Below are 20996 nucleotides of genomic sequence, written 5' to 3' on the forward strand. Positions count from 1 at the left end.
CTGAATCAATTTTTCTAAGTTGTATGTATTAGCCCTGGAAACCTCAGCACTAGTCGTGTTGTGAGGTCTCTTTGGTGGGAACCTTTCTCTGAGTAACTACTGGCTTATTATTGGTGCTAAACATTAGCCTAGCTACACAAGGTCATCTTGCTTGAGGTCAGCACTCAGTTGCAGCAGTTCCCATATTTGTGACTGCAAGCAATTCGAGAACTCCATTCTGGAGGTCTTTCTAAACAGCAGGGTCCATGGGCTACTGCACATAGCTCCTTCAACCCTGCCCCTGGTTGTCGGGCAGGCTTTCCTTAAAGGCAGACTCACTCACTCCAGAGCCCTACTTAGGCTTCTGTTATTTGTGCTCATCTGTACCTTACTCCCCCGCCCCCACATAGGGGTGGATGTCATGCAAATAATTTAATGAAACACACAAAAAGTAATGGAAGGCTGCTTCCAATAAGTCCAACCACTGACAATAGTTCTGGATAGCACTCCAACCCATTGTTCTTTTGCTCACCTGGCTTGGCATTTCCGGCTGGACTGTTCCAATGAGGAGCGGAGTGAAGACTGAGTTGCATACGACTGGGTCCAAACTGAGGTGGCATGGTGAGCAAAAGAACAATGGGTTGTAGTGCTACCCCGAGCTATTGCCAGCAGTTAGACGTATTGCAAGCATCCTCCAATCACCTTTATGTGTTTCCTACAAATAATTTACCCACAACTCCCTGTTAGAGTTCTAGCATCAATCCAGTGGCTCCCAGAGATCTTTTGTTCTTCTCTGAGAGCCACCGCACATCTATCGAGCAGAGCTGCAGAATTTAATTATTGCCACTGTAAGAAAAGTATCCGCTAAAACCAGCCAGGTTCATGTTTTGGCTCGGGGAAGAGCTGAATTTTTATTGCACAACCCATATTTGTAGCATATTTACCAGTAGTCCATGGGCCACATGTATCAACCAAATTTGAATTTTCAAACGGTAAATTCGACCTTTTGCGAATGCAAAATAGCCTTTCAAGATGTATGAAAACCTTTGGCAGTGCATTTTAGGTAATTGCAATTTTTCCGAGAACCTAAAACTGCAACTATAAATAGGAAATCACAATTTTTGATTCGCTAAGCATGTGTACCAAGCATTTTCTAAAGGCTAACTTTGCATTTAGGAAATGCTATTACCATCGACACCAGAGCCTACATGGGACATGTTTGCCATTGGTGACTTTTGCCCCATTTTACTTTGCCCTTGCAAGGCAACACAAAAAAGATTGAGCACCACAGAAAATATGCACTTTTCTACACAGACCACATGAAATCATCTTCAGCTCAAAACAAGCTCTAGTTCAGTACCACAAGGATTGTCTTAGCACCCATTGTAGGGTGCTGGCCGCATTTGCTGCCTAAACCGCCAGTGGAGCAGAGTTGGGTCTTCAAGTCAAAGTGACTGACCTTTTTATGCGAAGGATCTTGTTTTTGATCACCATTCCTTTGACTTATGACTTAATGAAAAGTTATTTACAGCCAGGCTGTTCAATGCAATTACCCTGTCACCTTGGTGCATTGCACTCGTCTCGAAATCCGTGGGGAGCACCACTTCTTCTCATGAGCCAGCCAAGTTTCTAAGATAACCCACTCCTCTTGCTGATTACTCAGTACTTAACACTTATGGTTTCCACATGTATTGACTAAATGCAATTTATTTTGGCAATCTCTTTAAGTTTCATGGAGAAATGTACATCTACTAGACATTCTGTGGGTATAGCATGGATGGATAGCAGCTGTGCTTGAAATCATAACCGTGCATGACTGTCTACTTTGTATCCACTGCTCAAAAGTTCTCAGAGGTGGAAAAACGTGATATGGAGTCCTTCATAACATCATTAATAAAATGAATATTTACATATCAATTAATTAATAAATCTATACTACTATTATAAAGAGAGAACTGGGAACCTTTGAGGCGGGTAAACTCGAAAAGTACAGCACCAATCATAACACCCAATACACCATTGTAAAGGGTAGTTTCAGCAGATGGACATAGGCTATACATACGGGCACCATATACATTAGAAACGTAAAAGAACATAGGAGGTAAAGTAGTCCCTTCTGGGCGTTGTAAACTACAGTGGGCGTGTCGTGGGCGTCATTGGGGGCGTGGCCAGTGCCGTCTCATCGACCTCAAACTTCGCCACCTTCACTACAGTGGGCGGGTCGTGTGCGTTGTGGCGTTATGGTGCACTACATTGCATTGTATCATGGCCGTCAATAATATAGCCGTCTAAATGGCCTGCCGCGTACTAACATTACCATAGAAAGGGGTGTGGCTTACAATAGCAATCGCATCACAACATCTCTTTCTCATCATTGGACGCGTCATCAATGTGGGCGTATCGTGCACGTAAAACATATGGGAGCGAAATCCAAATGAAGCGCCACCGCTTGATGAGCACAATTGCACATATCGACGTACAAACACTAATTCAGGCACAACTTTCTTCATATGGCCCGGTAAATCGACGCGTAATAACATTCACATAAAAAGGGGCGCGGCTAACAACAGCATTCGCGTGATTGGACGCATCCTCATTTGACGCATCAACGTACGCAGAGGGGCTTGCAATAGAAGGAAGTTTAAGAAAAAAATCGGCAGATTACAGAAATATTGCGGAGCCGACCGACCTGAACATTTCACTGCTTTGCTAAACACTTACAGAATTACTCATAACGGCTCCATCACACGGCTACACCAAGGCAGTGAGAGTAGGAACTAAAAGGAGAAATTAATAACATTACAACAAGCACAAGCAAACATTCCCAACGGAAAACATTTCGAGGTCTATCTACACGCACAAACAACTACTTAGAGGCACTCAAACAGGCACTCGACAACACACATTCATAGCACACAAATACAAAAACGGACAACGTGCAGGCACAAACAAGGAGTGACAAATACAGGCAACAAGCAGCAAATAAAACTAGCCATTAAAAAGGCGCTCAAACACATCATCAACAAAGGAATAAACATACGGACTACGCAGAGGCACTCAAACAGGCACTCCACAACGCACATTAACGCCACACAAATACAAAAACGGACTACTTGCAGGCACAAACAAGGCATTACAAACATTACACACACATACATTTTGAACCCCGGACAACGTCGGGGCAGGCGTCTAGTCAATATATAATTACATAAACCGATATGTAAATAAATTATTGTATACATGGGAACAAATCCCATGACCTAAGAGAATCTTGTTTGTATTTCCTTCATAAGTACTATTGATGGAGTACCCGTTACCCCAATCTTTGAACAAAGGGACCCTCTTTTTATATTAAGTCTGTGACAGTCCATAAGCTGCATGCGCTCTTGCTTGTGAGATATGTTTACAACAAAGGGTTTGGAGCTCATCCATTGGTTACCATTTGTTGGCTTCATTGTCACTCTTCTTTTGTGACTCCTAATTGGCCAGCACATGCCAAGTGTCACTCCTTTTCCTTTGGTGCGTAAACCAATTACAGATTGATCTAACTTAATTAGTGCCAGTCCGCTGTTCACGCTGTGATTGAGGTACTGTTTCTTCTTCGCCCCCTTCCCACTCCCCAATTTGCGTGGTGCTTCTTTCCCCTCCTACCTTCCTCTTCTCCATCTTGCTGCCCCCGTCTGGTGCTCCCTCCCACCTGCACCTCCCTCGTTTTGTTTTCCCCATGCCTGCTCCATGTGCTGTCCGCTATTGTTGCTTCCTCCCCCATGCCTCTCATGTCGCTCTTCTTCTTCCGTGTTTCTGCTGCTACCCTCCTCCCCTTTGCCTTCCTTGTGTTGCTTACCCCCTCCATTGTTGCAGCTCGCTTACTCATCCCTTCACCTCTCTCATATGGCTTGCCCCCTCTTGGAGCAGGGTTCTTTCCAACATGGCTTAAAAAATCGCTATGCCGTGATCAATGGCGCCATAACTCTTTTTCTTGACTTTAACATTGTCAAAGGCAATTGACCTCCCTTGGGCAAGACCTTATGGCTTTGCTAATGCTTGTTATGTTAAGAATGTTCATTACTCGTATAATACAGCTTACTGCATTCTGTGGCCAAAGGAGCCCTTGTTTACTGAATCTGCTCTAATGATAGACTGAACGCAAGCAAACAGACAACTGCAGTGTTCAAGGCATTGCAAAGTGAGCAATGCTGCAGACAGAATCGTGGGTGAGGTCAGGTAGCGGGCTAATGTTATGATTATTTATTCATTTTAATTTTCCCAATGTCTGTATTAAGTGCTTGGTGTAGTATTCCTGCAGCAGCACAGACTGGCATCCTGTTTGCTTTCTTCAAAGCAACAGCACATTTGGCTGAAGGCGTCGGGGATCCTTTCATATTAACTCACGAGTATTTTTCATGCGGCTGCATCTTTCCTTTTAGAAGCGGTTTGCTGTTCTCTGACTTGTCAGTTTGGAGGCAGAGGCGTAGAAGGAGGGGGAGGACAGGAAAAACAGAGAGCTAGCAGGGGATAAAGAAATGCCAGAGACAGGGGAGAAAACACGGAAGCATAGCGAGAGAATATTGTTTTAAAAGAGCACTGCCAGAAGTCTGTTTACGTGCTTAGCAGTCTAGAAACATTGAGGCTGTACATCTGTATCCTGGGTTGGGAGAAATCCAGTGACGGCCAGGAGTATTTTGATGGTTTACTGCCACTCTCTTCCACCAAAAGGGGCACTCTTTCACGTCTAATTTCATTACTCCTAAATATGCGGTGCGGCCCAAGATAACTCCCTGATGCGTGATGGTGGCAGTGATTTAGAATCACTTACATGTTAAATGTCGTATACTTGTAAAGCGCACAGCTGCCCCAGCAAATGGGCGTCCCGGCGCTGTGTACAGCTGGGCAACCCATCCTGGCTTTCCCTGTGAGATGGTCCCTCCTGGGCATCTCCAAGGTGAACACAAGCATCCCCAGCGCTGATGGGGCTGTTAGTAGAGATTAAGCAAGCTTTTGCCCAGAGTTGCTGAGTGGGACCCATGGTTTGAGTAGGCACCGAGGCGAGAATTATCGAGTCTGCTGACCATGGCCCAAGACCCTGCCGTGTCGGGAATAGAACCCTGGTCCCGGGCCGACCTCTGCTTCCGGGTCTGCCGCCTCTAACCAGTGAGCCACACCACTCCAATAAAAGGTGCCACAATGATAAAACTAACATTGAAAGCCCCTGTGCTGATTTTCGTAGAGTTGCCCACTTGCCTCTTTGTGCACAGGGGCTATTCTCTACCTCCTCCAGGGGTTTTCCTGGTGGTATGCTGGGCTAAAGTGTAGCTGTAATTGGATGGTATGTGCGCTGTGTTTTTTTTTTCTATGCCTCTGTTCCATGTTGTGGCTAGTCTTCATAGCACGTTCCATTCACCTGCCCCCTCTACACATCTGACTTCAAAGTGGAGTAAGAATTTTGACCAATAGTGGTAAGCCCATGTTCTCTCTTTACAGCAAATTCTATACCTGCCTGATTTAGAGTTTGGCAGACGCTTCACTCAATCACAAATATGATGTAATCCAAGGCCAAAGGAATTAGGCATGTTGCAACTGCAGCGTTTTCTGCATAATTATGGAATTGATGCATTTGCCACATTATTTATCATCTGCTGTAAAATGTGCTACTTTTAACAAAAGACAATTTTGTTTCTAGCTCAAATGGATCAAAAGTTACTAAACATGCAGCCACAGGAATTGACGCGCAGTAGAAGGCCATTTGAAAAGGTTTATTGCTCCCCTTTCCATTGCTTATTGCTATATTTGGGTATTAAATTGCAATTAGTGAAGTGTAACCCTTGGCCAGAAAGTGTAGACCTGTCTGCAAATGAAAAAATACAGAAGTAACACTATCACAAAGCTTGCTTTTCTTTGCTGCATAATTTAGTCTACCCTGCCGCATAGTTGATCCTGGTGCCACATGATTACAGAGGTCCTGCGTATATCTCCAGGGCCAGACTGGGAACCAAAACCGGCCCTGGCAAAGTGCTCGGCTGGCCCCCCTACCCCCGGGGGTGGGAGGGGGGGGGAAGGGGGAGTAGGGGGTGCGACCGAGTTCTTTGCCAGGGCCGGTTTTCGGCCGATTTTGATACAGGGCCTTTTTTGTAGCAACGCTGCAAAAACGGCCCTGTAACAAACACGGCCCCCAGGGGCCCAAAACCGGCCCCCAACCTTGCGGCACAATGGGGGATTGCCCGGTGCCCGCAAGGGCCAGTCCAGGCCTGTATATCCCGTCCATCTTATCATAAGTGCATTATATCATATGGCGCTTGTCATCAGGTGGATGAAATATATAAGATATATGTGACATGGTGACGGATACCCTTCGGCTCAACTCTAAATCAGGCTCAGTATTGGAAAGCCTGGAGTGGAAAGACAAAAATCCCAGATTGACAGAGTAGGTCTCGCTAATTTAGTGGATCTGCTTTGGGCTACGGACATGTAGGGCACACACTTTGTATACACTCTGTTTATTAGAATCATCAAGATTTGTACTTTCTTTTGGAAGCAGACACACAATCTTCAGGAAGCCTCTATGACCCTTTAGTGGAAGAAACCTTAGCTGAGATTCTTGCCTAAAAGCAAACAAATGATCACCGATTGGGAGGCCTGAGTGAGCTCGATTTAGCGATTTCCCAGCCGCAGTTATGAAAAGGAAATACAACTTTGCTTCTCATTTTCTCTGCTCCTTCTGTTGGGATTCCAGGAAGTGGAAAAACAGGGCTAGAGTTTGGAATTTAAAACTTTGGCTCAGACATAAAATCAATGTGGGTTCTTTGTTGGTTTAAAAGGACTTCCTGTTGTTTTCTTTCTTTCGCTGCTGTTTTTTCCCATGAATCTGGTATGCATGTGCTTATTAATATGCTGATGATGATGAGTTTGTGATATGTGTGTTAGAGCAATTTCGCAGTGTACTAAAGCAAGCACCCGTGTGCTTCCTCAATGTTTGCATGTTTGTCTGTTGTACTTTTTATGTGTAGAGTAGATATCAGTGCAACCTATACATTCAGTCCTTCTGTGCGTTTGCTTGTATCTTTACTTTAGCCCTTTTGGCTCTGAGAAGCGGGTATGCTTTTGTGTAAGTGGATTGATCTGTTACATCTCAGCCCCCAAACACATTAAGTACATTGAGAGTTATCATTGGCGTGTCTGATTGTAAGATTGTTCCAAGGACATGCTTTTGTGGCTGTTATGGGACTAATTGATGGTGGCATAGCCCTCCACAGGCTGATAAACAAGTGTTATAAGTCTGATACTTCACAACCCAGCCCTCATCTCACAAGCACATCCCAGGTATGACTGTCAGTGTATTTCCACTTGATGGCTAACTTAACAACATAGTCACTGTCCACGTCAATTTCGTGATCATTTTCGAGCACCCATACTGGGTCTATACATACTAATTTAGACATAGGAAGTGAAATGGACAGCATTATTTCCACTCAGCTTTTTAACTTTTCTCAAGTTTTATACAGAGCAAACTTGACCCAAAGGTATCAGAACGCTTTACATAAGCTCCAGTTGCATTACAGAAGGGCACATTGATGTTGTTAGGCATGGGGAGATTACATGATTTACCCAGAACCAGATGATGTTGAGCGTCCCTTGCCGAGACACGAACCCTGTTCCGTAGCTTCAAGGTCGACAGCTCTAGGCCTTAGGCTACATCCTCTCCCCAAAAATGTTCCCTATACATTTCCTTGGAACCACGTCACACCAGCATTAATTAGTAGAGTGTGGTGCATGAATCTGAGCATTGATCTAAAATACTCTGATGTGGTGGTCAGAGGAGGAGGCTATCGCATCAAAGCCATATAAAATGTCACTGCAAGTAATGGATAAATAATCATATTATCAGCCTGTGCCATACCTCTGCTGAAATGTTGAATGTAAGAGGTTCTAAATGTGGACAGTGGGCGGAGTACCACTTGCCGGCTGTACCACTCCTCTGTCGATGCATCATATATGTATTTACTTCTTTAATAAATCAATTGTACCCACCATCCACAAGACTGTGATGTCTACTTTACACAGTCGAGCCTGGAATTAATAAATGCGATTAATGTTTCTATTTGGGGTAATGGAAAGCTCATTTTAAATCAGAATCGCTACAAATAACGTGGAACAGTCAATATCCATTAACCAAATTATTTTTGATGTGTCCAGCACCGGGCCTTTTGGACCACTTTTGCCAAGCAAAGTTTGGCTGAACCCAATATTGCTAAAGTTGCAATTTGCATAGCGCATAATCTGCCAACTGTAATGCAATCAGAGAATGCCATGGAGTGTTCTCAGTCCCCGCCGTTGACTCTCAAAATGGCCGCCAGGATTCCATCACAGACAGGCGCCTGATTCAACTTGAGCCGTGCAGTAAGGAGAGTGAGTTGGAATGTTGGGTGATGTGTCAAGTTTAACCAGTAGTGGATGTCACTTCAATGTTATAGTGTGCACTGTAGGGTAGGAAACATCTAACGGAAATCCGTGCATTGGAGAACTGTAAAAACATTGAATAACGACAGTTGCTCTTGTAATTTGAAAGCACTTATACCATAATGGGCACACATTAGCAGACAATGACTGCTCATATTATTGCCAACGATCTTTGTTTTGAGCCTGTGTAATGGAGCGGCGCCCAAACAAGCTGTGTATTTAGATGTGCATTGACTGTAGCTCAAACAGTAATGATTCTTTTACAATCAATGAGGAAAATACCACTCGTTGCTGCTCACAAATTACTAGCAAAAGGTGATAATGCGATCAAAATGTAAACATGAAACGTGCTCAATTTGTAAAAAAAAAGTAAATGCCAGGCTCTCGTCCGGAGGCCGCTGCAGCTTGCGCCATACATTGGCCCTGCCAGTGCTGCCAATGATTATAACAACACAACTACTAAACATCACACTCAAGTGTCACCGTTTAGACTATTCTCTGGCCCTAAAGTTATAAGACGGGCTTGGGTGGCAGGTGATAGTCACTTGTTTATGTATATTGAATTTATAATTAACTATTGTTGTGGTCATCTGTAAATTAGCCAGACAGCGCCACATTGTGGCAGACTGTCACAAGCGCTGGTGCTGACAATTAAGTGTAGTCACTGTGCACCGGAAGCCGTCACTTCAAATTAAGCACTGCCTTGAAGTGCCATCTTTTATAAGTGTTCAGCAGCTCCTGAGATTTCAAATAATGGAAAACACGTGAAAAGGTTTTGAGAGATGGATGACAGAGTGCAGACTGTAACAGAATACATACAACATAAAAGTCCTTTAATTCAATTCCTTTGAGATATTATTAATGAGAATGTCGCAAAATGTATGGCTTTGTTTTGAAGTGCATCGCATTGATTGATAGAGCAATAAAAAAACCTTGGGGAACTTTATTTGATGGCGATATTTTTGGTTAACATGCAGGATAGAGCCGCTTCTCAGCGCTTGAGACATAAAAGTAGTTACCAGTATTTTGCACTACTATTATGTGTATGGCGCCCTAGTGCTTTCGGAGTCTGATCGCACTTTACCCGGTGGCAGAGGGTTCTCGGACGCTGTGGCTGTGTGTGGCGGCTAACTCTGCAGCTGTCTTCGAAAACTGCTAATTTTTAAACTGTATGCTGTGCTCACTCAAACTCTTCGCCTCACTTGTCATCGGCCAGCTCCCCTAGCCCCGTTCCAGCACAGCTGTGTGCCGCTTGAATCCGGAGGGCTGTCGGGGTTGCTGGCGCCATATTGGAGAGGGGCACTATAGGCTTTAGAGGTTAGCGCTCTATCCCCCGTGCTCTTGACCTATTTAGGGGACGCCCATGCGCATGCGCAGCGGACGCACTTTACCCGGTGGCAGAGGGTTCGCAGACGCTGTGGCTGTGTGTGGCGGCTACCTCTACAGCTGTCTTTTAAAACTGCTTATTTTTAAACTGTATGCTGTGCTCACTCAAACTGTTTGCCTCACGTGTCATCGGCCAGCTCCCCTAGCCCCGTTCCGGCACGGCTGTGTGCCACTTGAATCCGGAGGGCTGACAGGGTTGCTGGCGCCATATTGGAGGCACTATAGGCTTTAAGGTTAGCGCTCTATCCCCCGCGCTCTTGACCTATTTAGGGTACGCCCCATTCGCACGCACAGCGGACGCACTTTACCCGGTGGCAGAGGGTTTGTGGACGCTGTGGCTGTGTGTGGCGGCTAACTCTGCAACTGTCTTTTAAAACCGCAAATTTTTAAACTGTATGCTGTGCTCACTCAAACTGTTCGCCTCACTTGTCATCGGCCAGCTCCCCCAGCCCCGTTCCGGCATGGCTGTGTGCCGCTTGAATCCGGAGGGCTGACAGAGTTGCTGGCTCCATATTGGAGAGGGGCACTATAGGCTTTAGAGGTTAGCGCTCTATCCTCCGCGCTCTTGACCTATTTAGGGGACGCTCCATGCGCACGAGCAGCGGACGTGCGCAGTGGGCACGCCAGCGGTGCGCCTTAGGTCCGCCAAAGGCCAGCCCGTCTGCGCCCGTCCGCGGCAGGCCGGGGCTAGAGACACCCCACCATGCCCATTTGTTTACTTACTCTCCCGAACAACTTTGCTCATGCCAGGGCCCTTGGCCGCTGAGCGCTCCAACTCTTGCCCACATTGATAAACTTGACCTGGTTTGAGCCAACCATATGCCCTCTCTTCCTGCTAACATGCCATCATCACTCCCCCTTGCTACTACCGCACTAGGATCCCCTCCTCCACCCTGTCCCGCGCCCACCATTCCAGCCTTTCTTCTCAACACCAGGTCTGCAGTTAACTTGAACTATTTGTCTTCCTAGACACTTATAAACCAGACCTTCTGCTCCTCACAGAAACCTGGTTTTGCCCTCACTCCTTGCCTAATGTGTTAGCGGCTCTCCCTTCCTCCTATTATGCTCTACGTGCCGATTGCCCCCCGGGGAAGACGGGAGGCGGTGTCGCCCTGATTGTCCGCTCAGGACTCCATTTCCAACTGCTATCTTCTCCATCTATCATGGCGGTCGACTGTTTGGTTGTGCGATCTGCCTCCTTTCAAACTCCAATCACCTGTGTTCTAATCTACCACCCTCCTCAGCAAATGCTGCACTTCATCTCGGCCATCCAGGATCTGCTGGCAACCCTAGCAGTCAACAATTCATCTGTCTTGGTGCTTGGAGACTTCAACTTTTGGCCCTCTGATCCCACTGAGGACTCCATGTTGAAAGACTTTACTGAACTTCTCCTTAGTTTAAATTTCTTGCCACACGTTCACACACCCACCCATGTCCGAGGTCACATCCTGGATCAAATCTGGTCACTTAATATCCTGGTTTACCCCCCTACTGTCACGCCCTGCTCCTGGTCTGACCATTGCTTGATGTCGTTCTTTTTTGATCTAAGTCTCACTAAAAAACCTTATTTTCCCAGGAACACTTGGTCCCGTAACTGGAATCATGTAGACGTGCCTTCCCTCTGCTCTTCCCTTTCAGCCTCCTGCCCCAACCTTGAAGACCTAACCCCGTCATCCCAAGCGGACGCCATCAACAACTGGCTCTCCAGAGCATGTGATCAAGTGGCCCCGCTTAGGCGTGTCAGAATTAGACGCGCCCACGACACCAATAGATGGTTCAATGCGGATCTCAGGGACAAAAAACTTACAGTGCGTCGGGCTGAGCGCGCTTGGAGGTGCACCTACTGTCCGATGCTAAAATCAAGTACATATCTATCCTGAATGAATATGAAAAAAAACATTCTTCTAGCTAAAACCGACTATTTTTCCTGTAAAATTCTTTTGGCTGAAAACCAACCTAGGGAAATTCTAGCCACTGTCCATGAGTTGGCCTCCTCAGATAGAGCCACCCTGAAACCCTCCCCCTCCCAATCCATCTATAATTCTCTCAACGATTATTTTATTGAGAAAAACGCGGTAATTAAGTCTAACATACCACCGCCCTCCCTCACTTTTACTGACCCTCAGCCTCCGCCCAATGCCTTTCAGATGGATCAAATACCCCCCCTGACTAGAGAAGCTTTTCTCCCCCTGCTTGCTCGTGTCAAGTCAGGATCACCCACTGACATCTGCCCTGCATATGCCTCCTCTTACCTTTCTCAATGACTCTCTCAAGCAGGGCATAGTTCCCGACCCCCACAAATCAGCGATAATAGTTCCCATTCTAAAGAAACCCGGCGCTAAGCCTTCCTCCCCCCCGAACTATCGCCCCATTTCCCTCCTCCTGTTTTTGGGTAAAGTCCTGGAGTGCCACGTCACCAAAGTTTTTAGCACATTTGTCGAGAACAGCGGCTGTTTAGCCCCGTGCCAGGCGGGCTTTCGTCCGTCGCACTCCACTGAAAAAGTAGTCATCTCTGTCATGGACAAGCTTAGACGGGGGTTGGATGTCAACTTGCCCCAAGCACTGGCCCTCCTTGATTTGTCGGCCACCTTCGACACGGTTGATCATTCCATCCTTCTCACCCATGTCGAGGCGGCCGGCATCAGGGGCCCGCCTTGGCTTGGCTCACTTCCTTCTTGAGGGACCGCATACAGGCCGTCCATCGGGCTGACTTCTCTGCACCCCCACGTAAGGTTCACTGCGGTGTTCCTCAAGGCTCTTCCCTTTCCCCTCTTTTGCTTAATTTATACATTTTCCCCCTCATTTTTGCTTTACAGCAGATGGAGGTCACGGTCTTTAACTATGCCGATGACCTCCAGCTCATTTTCAACCTCTCCCACTCTCCTGATTCCATTCATAACATTCAAGCAGTAATGACTTTCATCAGGGACTGGATGAACTGCAATCACCTTAAGCTCAACCCCGACAAAACGGAGCCGGTACTTACAGGTGGCAGCTCCAGTCCCTGGACTTCTTTGTTTTGGCCCCCTTCCCTTGGTACCCCCCCTTCACCTTCCCCCTCAGTTAAAACACTGGGGATAACACTTAACCAACACCTCACTCTGCATTTCCAGATCAGCACAGTGGTTTCATCTTGTTTCTTTATCCTCCGCACTATTCGTAGGATATCTCGTTTATTTTCCCTCCCGGCTCTGAAACTCATTCTCATGGCCATGGTCTTGTCGTGCCTGGATTATGGCAACATTTTGTATAATGGTGTTCCCGCCTATGCCCTCCGGCACCTTTAATTGGTCCAAAACCAAGCTGCTCGCCTCATTTATGGCCTTTCTAAATCACACCAAGTCACTCCTCTGCTTAAAGCCTTGCACTGGCTCCCAATCAGAGAACGTGCTCTATTTAAGTTGGGCTGCACGACCTTCCAGGCCTGCGCTGGGACTGCTCCAGCCTTCATCAACTCCGAAATTAAAATTTACACACCCAGCAGAGAGCTGCGCTCCTCCTCTCTGTACCTCGCTTTTGGAAGAAAAAATCTGGGGGCATGAAGTTCTCTGTCCTCACCCCCACCTTTTGGAACACCCTTCCTGTCACCATCAGGTCTGTCGCCTCCTATTATGAGTTCCTCAGGGCGCTGAAGACCTTCCTCTTCTCACAAGCTTTCTCGCCCTAGCACCTGCACTTCTGCCATCCAGGGTTTGCATCCCTAGCGCCAAGAAACCGCCTGGTAGCCGTGCGCTCTATAAGTATTTTAACTTCAACTTCAACTTCTCAATATGTTTCTGTCTTTTCTATCGACTTTTGTGTTTGATTATGGTTGATTAGTTAAACTGGTTGGTATTGGTTAATGCGAAAACTAGAAATAAGTTTAATCCTGGTGAGAATCCTTGTAATGCTCTGGGAATGTGGAAGTGTGTGGGTGTGAATGATTATCCACGTCTGGCCAAACAGACTGCTCTTATGACCTACTTCGATAGCCAACAATATAGCTTTGATGCTTTGTTGCACATGCGAAGGTGTGCTCACTTGTAGGTACTGCTTCATGGATGTATGATCCTACGAGCAGCACCTGCTCTTGAGTGGTATATTTTGATGCCAGTTTGGGTGCACATGGGTGTGAAGATGTCTTCCTATTGTGTACTTCTGGGTTAGAGCAAAATTATCAGTCTAGGTGGTTGTGAATGAATAACATGCATTGTTGTACTTTTAGCCGTTTAATGATCGCCAACTATAAAGCATTACCTGAACTGGGTTGGGCATGTGTGGTAAGGTCGTTTACATCTGTACTGCTGAGTGGGCATGTGGGGCACCCTGGTAATGGCGCTTTAGTAGCATCATATTAGGCTACTATAAGGAAAACCTATGCCATGTTGTACACATGTGAGATGTTGTAACATATTCTGCTGAATGCTGTTTCTTTGCTACAACAGTAAACAATACAACAATGTGAGCCTTACGCTATGCAGTTTTTACTTTAGATAAAATCACCCAGCACTGCACAAGTAAAGTGGTGAATTACTACCTCTTTATACATGTTTTCTGTTTTAACTAGGATGATAAAGCACCCATCTACCTAATCCTAATGGAGGCGTAACCATCAAGCTCATTTTATTAGTAAAGAAGACACTGCTTTGATCCTGGACAGAGGGTAAGTAGGACCTATCGTACTTCTTGGGGTCATTATGTGTAGCCAAGAAGGGAAAGTGGCAGGGCTGTATATTTTCTTGCAAAATGGCAATGGTATGTTCAGCAGTGGCCCAAGCCACATCTGGTGTCTGGGGCATCTTGGGACTATGCAAAGTGTTTTTCTGACACATTGCATGTGGTATGCGTGTTAAGGTTTGCAACATTGCTAATTTATGAGTTATGATTGCAGAGCTAAGCAAAGCTTACAAATTTCAGTGGTTTTCAAATAATAACCACAACTGCACTGTCGGTTTTTAAATGAATTTATGAGTTGTATTTGTTTAAACATACTTTAAGGTGTTATAACGAAAGCTAACCCTTACTTAATTGTGACAATTTTTCCGGTCAATTTCTGTGTTTTTTTTATCATATGTTATATCCAGCTTCTAGGAAATATATACCCCACCCACTGCACATGGCTCTTGGCTGTGTGCAGCAGGGGTTGGTTACAGGGCCTGGCTGAACCTGCCACAGAAGACCTACATCCACCGAGAATGCCTTTGAACACAGCTCTTTAATGAACACTCCCTCAATGCACAGTAATAGTCCACTTTTAGTCTTAGAACCCAACACCCCTCCAATTACTCTGATTGTGTCTTTGCCTTTGACCCTGATCAGAATTCTACTTACACAAGGTAACATTAAATTGTCGTCACCTGTCGAAATACCTCCCCCACCCGGACCCAATGCCCCACCGCTCTTACCTGCACGGGCCGCGGCTTGGCAATACACATAGTCCTTAAATTCATACACACATTAGCATGAAAAATCCTGTCTACTCGAGACTAAGTTCTATTAAGGTGGGTGACCCAATATACCCTTGCGAGCTTGGGCTAAAATTCAATATAGAGATAATTGCCAACAAGGGAATTTGTTTGTAAATACCTAAGTAACAGGAGGTTGATCAATCTAAACTGGAACTGTTTTTAGGATCAATTTAATTCAATTAAAACCTGTTGTTCTTATAGTTTGTCATTTTCAATACTGACAATGTGGTAAATACTCACAAAATAAAAAAGCTACACAGGAAATAGATTTTATAGAAAAATCATTTTATATAAAGTTTTCTTCATCAAGGGTACAGTTCATTTAAAAAAACAGTGAAAATCAATCAACAGTATACAAGTGGACCAGAAATAGATTAGTTGTTCTTAAAGACCACTTGCGTTGTGTTCCACTCTTTACAAATAGTTGACAATGAATCTTGTTGACTGTATACAAAGATATCGCTGTTTAGAATCAATCTAAAAAAGATGTGGACTCATAAGTCGACGTTTCTGCCTTGTAATTGTCAAATCCTTAAGGCCATCCTCAGGACATTCAATCTTTAATACAATGTGACCCCCTGAATAACAATTTGATCGTCACCGACCAGGTGGTGCGTGTGGGACTTTCCTGTTTCGAAATCAAATTGCCCTTTTGTTTATTGAAGCTCAGTCACAAGAGGCAAGATAATTGTAGCTTCAACCATAAATCTTTCAATACTCAGCAAAACTTTGCACGCTCTGGCGTAGTCTCACGGGATTGCAGGGCTTTTTAAATGCTAATTCCTAACTATATCAGGCGTGAAACCTATATTTTTTTTCAATAAATTTCAAAGGTTTTGTAAATGCTAATTCTATTAGCGGATAACGTTTTTATATGTTATTATCCTTCTGGGACCACCTGAGCAGCCATCTTGTTTCTCAGGAGAAGTGAGGCACAAGAGAGCACAAAACAAGAGTGGAAAACTCGAAAAGGGGGCAGGGTTGAGACCCCCTGACCCCCTAGCCCTTCTCAGGGGGTCCCAGAAGGACCACCAAGTGCAAATTGTTTTTTTTAAATCGCGGGGTACGCGCGCGGTACGCGTATCGTATGCGTACGGTGCGCGTATCCCCCGATTTTTTTGAATTTTTTATTTTGCCCTTGGGGGTCCTTTTGGGACCCCCTGAGAAGGGCTAGAGGGTTGGGGGGTCTCTACCCTGCCCCCTTTTCGTGTTTTCCACTCTTGTTTTGGGCTTTCTTGTGCCTCAGTTCTCCTGAAAAACAAGATGGTGGCCAACACTTCCTGGTTTGGACAGTTTAGAATGTTGACAGTCGACTGCCAGCCAATCAGAAACTCGCTCGCGCATGTAAGGGTACGCGCACGTACGCGTACGGTACGCGTACCGTACGCATACGGTGCGCGTACGGTGAGCGCATATAGATATATAATTTGCTCAAATTCAATTTTATCAACAACTACTGGATGGATTTTCGCCAAATATAGAAAAGGCACTACTGCATACCTGTCCCTACCATTTTGCCAAGTTTGGTGTAATTCCATTCAGCCGTTCAGGCTGTAGCCGTGTCTAAAGGTCCCTATGGAAATTAACATGGGGAAAAGAAGTTTTGGGACCCCCCCTTTCGGCCCCCACATGACAAATCACCCCGAAACTTTCAGGGAAGGAGCGGAGCGGAGCTGGCCAAAATGCTGGAAAGTTACACACAGATTTCTCAATCAGCGCCAAAGTTATTCCCAATAGAATGTTGAGCGCATATAAATATATAATTTGCTCAAATCAATTTTCTCAACAACTACAGGAGGGATTTTTACCAAATATAGAAAAGGCACTACTGCATACCTGTCCCTACCATTTTGCCAAGTTTGGTGTAATTCCGTTCAGCAGTTCGGGCTGTAGCCGTGTCTAAAGGTCCCATAGAAAATGCCATTTGAAAAATTTCAAATTCAATTTCATCAAGAACTACTGGAGGGATTTATATCAAACATACAAAAGGCACTGCTGCATACCAGTCCCTACCATTTTGCCAAATCTGGTGTAATTCCGTTCAGCCGTTCGAGCTGTAGCCTTGTCAGAATGTCCCTATGGAAATTAACATGGGGAAAACATGTTTTGGGACCCCCCTTTTTTCTCAGCCCCCGCTTGACGAATCCTCCCGAAACTTTCAGGGAAGGAGCGGAGCGCAGCGAGGCAAATTTAAGGAAAACTACAGGCAGATCCCTCTATCGGCGCCAAAGTTATTCCCAATAGAATGTTCGGGATTTCCTATGGTAACTAGGTCTTAAGTATACATACCTACTGGCGACCGCCAGTAAGGATCCCTTAAACCTTTGTTTTTTCCAGTGAATATATATATATATATAAATATATAGGGATGTTATAGTTAAGTGAAAATGTGAGGTAAAACATATAGGCCCTCATTATGATGTTGGGCAGACCGCCACTGACAGGCGGTAGCGGTCCGCCGCACATCCAGGGCAATGGTCCGACTGCCAGATTATGATACTGGCAGTCGGAACTCAGAGGGCTCCGACAGGATCTAGGATGTAATCGGAGTGGCAGTCAGATACTAATCCCTACAATGAAAGCAGGGCCTGCACCATTTCCCACAGCCTTTCTACGGTGGTCCAACCACCATGAAAAGGCTGTCAGAAAGGGCCATTCTGACAGCCCAAGTCCCTTGTAGGCCACTGCTATGTTGTCAGGGAGCCCATGTGGTGCACCCCAAACATCCAAGCACAAAGTGCTCAGGAACACTGTGGCTTGTGCTGCGGTCCTTTTCCAGGGCTGCAGTGCAGACCACAGTGTTATTGAGCACATTCTGACCGCTGTGCTGGCGGTCCCATCGTAATACGGCGGATGGGAACCCCAACTCCTTGTCGGGGGTGTCCCATTCCCAAAGCGATCCACCTCTTTAATAAGCCCCATAGTTTTAAACAAATAAATTCACCAGTTATAGTTATCCCAAGTATCTATAACTCATGCTCTAAAGTAACTGTAACTCACGCTTCCACCATGCATAGTGTTGTCATCAATGATGTAATTTCAGATGTTGCAGTGATGTTATCAGTTATGCCATCGAACATGTCAAGAGTCAGGTAATATGTGAGGTTATAAGCAGTGTATGGTGAAGGCTCTAGTTATAGTTACTTTAGGATACAAACTATAGTTACTTGATGATATATATATTATAAATATCATTACAAGTAATTTATGTGTGTGTAGATATATATATATATATATATGTGTATGTGTATATATATATATATATATATGTACTGCTTTCTTCACCTGGTAACGCTGCTGTACCAAATAAATGACTAACGCAGACCCAGATTAGGTGCGTTTTCTGGTTTATTTAGTGAACGCCCTGCACCACCGCCATGACGTGTTTCGGGCAACCCAATGCCCTTGATCATGTATATATAAACATACAAACAACAATCTCACAGCGCTAATCTGCTGAAACGGGACATAGACTCCAAATTTCTGCTGATATTTTCTTTTTATTTCATGACAGGATGACATGTTTCACCCACCACACTATACATATATATGTTAAATTCTTTTAAATTACAAAGTAATGATATAATTAAAGTAAATTGTTTCATAATAATCAATGTAAATGAAATATATATGTTTTAGAAATATAAGAATATAAGAATAATTAAATAATGTTTAAAATACAATACATTAAAAATATTAACTATAACTTAAATGTGAAAGGTAAACTTAAATATAACCAAAACATATATGCAACCTAATTTAAATTTTACAATTAATATAAAGCTACTTTAGTTAATACTGTGAACTAAATATAAAACGACATGTGTGTATGTTTATATACATATATATATATATATATATATATATATATATATATATATATATATATGTATATATATAAAACAAGATAAACACTTTCAAAACTTACATTAAGAATATTAACAATAACTTAAAAATTGATAAAAATATATATCACATTTTTTTAATTGAATATATATACCCCACTAATAATGTAAAATTACATTTTTTAAAGTAATATAAACATTAAATACACATATTATCTATTATTCAAATAAAAAATATAAATATAAAAAATAAACAACATTAGTGAAAGCATTAGACTTTACAGCAGTCACAATATTTAATATAATTTAAATTGAAGCAAAATTAGAAAAAGTGTTGGACTTTGAAAGGGTTAGATTTACTGTTACCACTCAAATCTAAGCATCACTAGGGAAAGTTTTGACTTTGGAGGGATTAGATTTACTATTTCCAATCCAATTTAAACAGCAGCAGGGAAAGTGTTGAATTTTCTATGGGTTACATTTACTATTCCCACTCCAATGTAAGCAAAATTAGTGAAACCATTGGGCTTTGGTGGGGTTAGACTGACTATTCCCAGTCCAAGGTAAGCAAAAGCAGGGAAAGCACTGGACTTTGAAGGTGCTTACTATTCCACCTTCAATGCAAGGGAAAATATGGAAAGTGTCTAACTAAGGAAAGGTTACATTCACCATTCTAACTCCTAATCATTATTAAACAAACGTTTAAATAACTAAAATGAAAAACATATTGAGAAAGAGTACTGCATTTGCAAATACATTTATTGGAATGTACATATATTGGAATTCATTTGGTATACAGACCTCCATCTTATGAGCCATCGAAAACTGTGGCTTGCTAACTTACACCCTTGCTCGACCTCAAGTTTTTTTCTGAAACCATTACCTCTTGTTCTTCTGTTACCTATGTGCTACTCGTGTACTTTCAGGAAGACGTTTTAACTGACTTCCCAGGCTGAGCATGTTGTGTGTGTTTTTTTGCCTATTAGCACACACAACCTTGCATGCACTGTATGGATTTGGTTATCAGTCAGCTTGTGTAATATTATCTTATGTAATCAAGAATTTATAAATAACATGAGACTGCAAAAGGCAAAGTTACTTGGGAACCCGTTGTTCCATGACTCTCTATTCGAACTTACAAATAAATATCAACGATTGTACCTTGAACTTTGAACCTGTGCACATGCCCTTTCTTTAGGAAAGAATTTATTATTCTACAATATTCAAAATGCAAATAAGTGGATTATAAATAAATAAAATGAAATCTAACTAAAAATTAATAATGCAAAAATAAATTAAAAAACAAAATAAATAGATTTAAAACAAAAACACTTCCCTCCATACTGAAGCATTAAAACTATGTATAAGTAAAACACAAATAACACAAATAACATTAACATAGTAATAAAATAAAGCAATAATATTATAAAATACATTTTACAAAGTTTATTATTAATTATGCTAATCAATAACTTAACAATGAATAAAAATACATAACATAATTTGCATAACATGTAGTTTACATGGTAAATAATTTACACATTTACATAATTAATTCGCAAATACATATTTAATTACCATAACATTTTTTGTAAATCAACAATATTCCTCTACACACCCAACAACCCATAACTAAAATAAAAATTGCATACTGCATTCAATTAGTTAAAATATAAATTAAACAATGAATTTACATATTATTTATCATTTAATATTTAATTAAATAAATAATTGGAATTTTTTTTATAATTTAAATAATTTCACACCCCATTCCTTCACAAACCCATCAGCCCACTAATAAATCAGTACTTATATGTAGAAAAATTTATTACACATCAAAAATTACTATCTTCACTAAAAAATTAAAACAATTATATTAATGATA

General features: G+C 43.1%; 1 protein-coding gene across 2 annotated transcripts in view; it reads left to right on the forward strand.

Annotated features, from left to right (window-relative positions):
• The first annotated feature begins 14363 nt into the window (after positions 1-14363).
• Positions 14364-20996, forward strand: part of TAFA2 (TAFA chemokine like family member 2) — a 1199141-nt gene continuing 1192508 nt past the window's right edge. For both annotated transcript variants that reach the window (XM_086919106.1, XM_086919105.1), the window contains exon 1: positions 14364-14461. The gene's annotated coding sequence lies outside the window, so the exon portion shown is untranslated. The remainder of the gene's footprint in view (positions 14462-20996) is intronic.

Source organism: Lissotriton vulgaris, chromosome 1_1, assembly GCF_964263255.1.
Source record: "Lissotriton vulgaris chromosome 1_1, aLisVul1.2, whole genome shotgun sequence".
NCBI lineage: Eukaryota > Metazoa > Chordata > Amphibia > Caudata > Salamandridae > Lissotriton > Lissotriton vulgaris.